Source organism: Bos taurus, chromosome 23, assembly GCF_002263795.3.
Source record: "Bos taurus isolate L1 Dominette 01449 registration number 42190680 breed Hereford chromosome 23, ARS-UCD2.0, whole genome shotgun sequence".
NCBI lineage: Eukaryota > Metazoa > Chordata > Mammalia > Artiodactyla > Bovidae > Bos > Bos taurus.
The window spans coordinates 17,014,425-17,018,896 of record NC_037350.1 but is presented as its reverse complement, the minus strand read 5'-3'; positions in this window follow the sequence as shown (position 1 = coordinate 17,018,896).

Below are 4,472 nucleotides of genomic sequence, written 5' to 3'. Positions count from 1 at the left end.
GCAGTTGGAGGAGAAAGGAGAAAGTAAAAATAACCATCGAGGAGGCTGAGAGTGCACAGCACTGGGGAAAAGCAGAAGCATGAGTGTTCAACACAAAGAGTGCTTGAGGATACGAAATTAAGTGACACCAGACAGCCTAGATATGTGTTATTTTCAGCCACATTCAGCTGCTTGGGTGTTGGCTGTAGAACATACCATGGTGGGGTTTTACCAGATGAATATGATGGGAGAGAGGGGCCAGAGAGTTGGTATAGACAAGGTGCTGATTATCATGATAGATCGTGGAATCAAAGCTGGGTAAGGAGGGAAGGGCGGCTGTGATGGGGGTAGGGGCTGCTGAAAAGAAGGTGAGATCAATGGATGAGAGACAGGGCCAGCTTATCCACAGGAGCTGCTGCTGCTGCTAAGTGGCTTGAGTCGTATCCACAGGAGGCACAGTGCCAAAGGCCTGCAATACTTTCAGGGGCCCACAAAATATTTTAATTTAATTTTTCTTCTGTAAAATCAGAAGAAAAAAGTGAGTATAATAAAAATGAATATATAATAATGAATCCAGCCTGGATTAAATTTATCTTGATACCAAGGCAATCATAAAATATAACGTTTAATATTCTTTCATGGAGGAAGAGGCTCATGCAGGCGAAGTGTTTAGGGCCCACTAAAGTTGTAATGTAGCCCTTATGAGTGATCCCAAATCAACAGATCCAAATTCAATATTTGTTGAATGCATGTATTTTTAAAATATTAATTTATTTATTTGGGGCTGCACTGGGTCTTCGTTGCTACGAGTGGGCTTTCTCTAGTTGCAGCGAGTGGGGGCTACTCTTCATTTCGGTGCTCGAACTTCTCATAGCAGTGGCTTCTCTTATTGCAGAGCACAGGCTCTAGAGCACAAAGGCTTCTGTAGTTGTGGCACATGGGCTTAGTTGCCCTGCTGGCATGTGGAATCTTCCTAGACCAGGGACTGAACCCATGTTCCCTGCACTGGTAGGTGGATTCTTAACCATTGGACCACCAGGGAAGTCCCTGTTGAATGCATTTATAATGGCAAAAAAAGTAAACACAACCTAAGGATCAAAAGTGCTTGTTTGAGTCCAGGTACTATGGGCTGAAAAGAGAGGATCTGGTTATAGGAAAGTGTAATACTTAAAATTACGGACTGTGTGAAACAATTGGTAGTAACAAGGTTTGGGTGGGAACATCCTTCTTATTGGTGGAGAGGAAGAAATCAAGGAAATGGGAAGCTGGTTTTATCAGTTTGGCCACCTTTGTGAAGAGTAGACTCCTTGGAAAAGACTCTGCTGCTGGGAAAGATTGAAGGCAGGAGGAGAAGGGGACGATAGAGGATGAGGTGGTTGGATGGTATCACCGACTCAATGGACATGAGTTTGAACAAGCTCTGGGAAATGGTGAAAGACAGGGAAGCCTGGCGTGCTGCAGTCTATGGGGTTACAAAGAGTTGGACATGACTGAGCAACTGAACAACAGCATTTCTATAGTAACAACATCCCAAAACAGAGTGGCTTAAAACACCCACCATTTAATTGCTCATCCACTGTTTATCTGGTAATATGGCTGGACTCTGCTGAGCAGTTCTTGTTAGTCTTGCCAGGGCTCATTCATGAGCTAGAGTCATCTGGAAGCTTGACTGAAGCAGTTAACAGGACCTCCTATATTGTGGATATTGACCAGGGCATCTCAGGTCTCCTTCATGGGGCTTCTTGTCTTCCAGCATGCCAGACTGAACTTCTTTACATGATATTGGAAGTTTTCTAAGGGAGCAAACAGAAGCTGCAACAGTTTTTGGGACCCAGATTCTGGGGACTCACATAACGTCACTTCCACCATATTCTATTAGTCAAAACAAGTCCTAAGACCAGTTCAGATTCAAGAGCCTGAGAAATAGGCTTCTATCTTTTGCTGGGAGGAGCAGCAAAATCATTGCTAAAGGTCATGTGGGACAGGAGGAAGTGTAGTGGCCATCTTTGCAAATAGACTATCACACTTATTGGAAAATTTGTCTATGTGGTACTGAATCAAGAATCACCAAGAGGGACTGCCCTAGTGGTCCAGTGGCTAAGACTTCATCTTCCAATGCAAGGAGTACAGCCTCGATCCCTGGTTGGGGAGATAAGATCCAACATGCCTCAAGGCCAAAAAACCAAAACATAAAACAGAAGCAGCAGTGTAACAAATTCAATAAAGACTTTAAATATGATCCACATAAAAAAAAGTCTTTAAAAAAAATCACCAAGAGTTTGGCAGAAGGAAGGGTGAAGAGAGTGACATGCCAGGTGCTAAAATCTTCAAACACGTAGTAAGTGATACAATCTGATGCCATCAACTTCCAAAGCTTCAGATATCTTTATTGTTTCATCAGTGATTGCCAGTGAATTTCATTCATGGAAAGCAACTCTTTATTTTTCACAAATTCTTTGACTCAGTCACTCATCAATTCAGACTCCATCTTAAGGAAGGAATCTAAAAGATGGAAAAAAACTATATGAAAATTTGTAGCACTGCTTTTTATCTTGGAGCTGTAGCTCAGTGTCTAGGATGATGTCTGGCATGGAGTAGTAGCACATACGTGCTGCATGAGTGCTGTGTGCTAAGTCGCTTCAGTTGTGTCTGACTCTTTGCGACCTTATGGACTGTAGCCTGCCAGGATCCTCTGTCCATGGGATTCTCTACTAGCAGATAGGTGCTCAGTAAATATTTGTTGAATGAATCTATAATGGTGAAAAGTAAATACAACCTAAGTATCTAGTAATGAAGGCTAGGTTAAATAAATTGTGTGTGCTCAGTCACTCAGTTGAGTCTGACTCTTTGCGACCTCATGGACTGTAGCCCGCCAGGCTCCTCTGTCCATGGAATTTTTCAGGCTGGAGCAGGTTGCCATTTCCTACTCCAGGGGATCTTCCTGACCCAGGGATTGAACCTGTGTCTCTTGTGTCTCCTGCATTGGCAGGCAGATTCCTTACCACTGCGCCACCTGGGAATACCAGATTAAATAAATTAGTGTGTATCTATTTTACAGGCTATCATGGAGCCATAAAAATTATGCTTTTAATTTATTTAACAAATTTTCATTGGCATATAGTTGCCTTAAAATGTTGTGTTTGTTTCTGTTGTACATCAAAGTGAATCAGCTACACACATATTCCCTCTTTTTTGGATTTCCTTTCCAGTTAGTCACCAGAGAGCACTGAGTAGAGTTCCCTGTGCTGTAAAGTAGGTTCTCATTAGTTGTATTTTTATACATTGTATCCATAGTGTAGCTTTTGAAAACTATTGATATATGATGCGTCAAAAAAAAAAAAAACAGGATATAACATTACAGGTTCTGGGTAAAAACAGCTGGATAGGAAAAGGAGTCAAACAACAACAGTGGTTTTATCAAGCAAATAAGACCATGGGTGGCTTTTAAATTTTTATTTTATTCATTTATTTCTTGGCTGCACAGAGAAGCTTGGCTGCACAGGTTGAGGATCTTAGTTCCTCAACCAGGGATTGAACTGGGGACAGGACAGTGAAAGTGCCGAATCCTAACCACTGGACCGCCAGGAAATTCCCCAAATTTTTACTTTATTCTAAAAGTTCTTTAATGTTATTGAATTTCATTTACAATAAGAAAAAGTTAAACATGCTCATTGTGGGAAAAAGAGAAATGTTGAAAAGCATCAGTAAGAAAAAATTACCTGTAATTCCATCATCTGGGGGAAAAAAATCACTGCCAACATTGAGACACATTCTGTTTCTTGCTTTTTTCCCTCCACCTAATCTATTCTTAGATTTTAAAAGTCTTTAGACTTCCCAAAGGTGACTTTCAATAGTCACATAGTGTGTTGGTATACCATAATTTGTTTACAATCATTTTGGACAGTATAGGTTGTTTGCAATTTTTCAGTAAAAAAAAAATAGTAAAACATATGGTCAGAGCTATGGCATTGTTCAACTCAAATTTAGAAAGCTCTAGAGGAAAGAAAGAGGTGATCAGCGTTTCGGGGAAGATGGCTAGGCAGATGGGGTGGGTGTGGCTACGTTCAATGAAGAATGCAAGAAAAATTAGTTCAGGGGCTCCGACCTGTGGGGGTTGTCTGTAGAAAGCTGCTCTGCACGGGTTAGGGACTACTTCTTACCACGAATTTAAGGATGGTGAAATCAAATCTTGATTTGAAGGACTAGAGGTGGGGACAGGTGGTCCTGATCTCTGCTCTCTTGCCTTGGGCAAACAAGAAACGGTTTCCCGTCCTTTCCCGGGACAGAGGTCTCTGAGCCATTAGCCTGGAGACACAGAGCTTCCTCACTCCCTCTACAAAACACTCAGTCTAGCTCTGGGTTTGGGCAGTCGACGATCAGCCTGAGGTCAAGAATGGAGGTGGTCCGGGGTACAGCGGAGGGAACTTGGGGCGCACACAGAGCCGGGGGCGTTCCCAGTGCACGGAACCTTCCCAGTAGTGGTAGCGGAACGC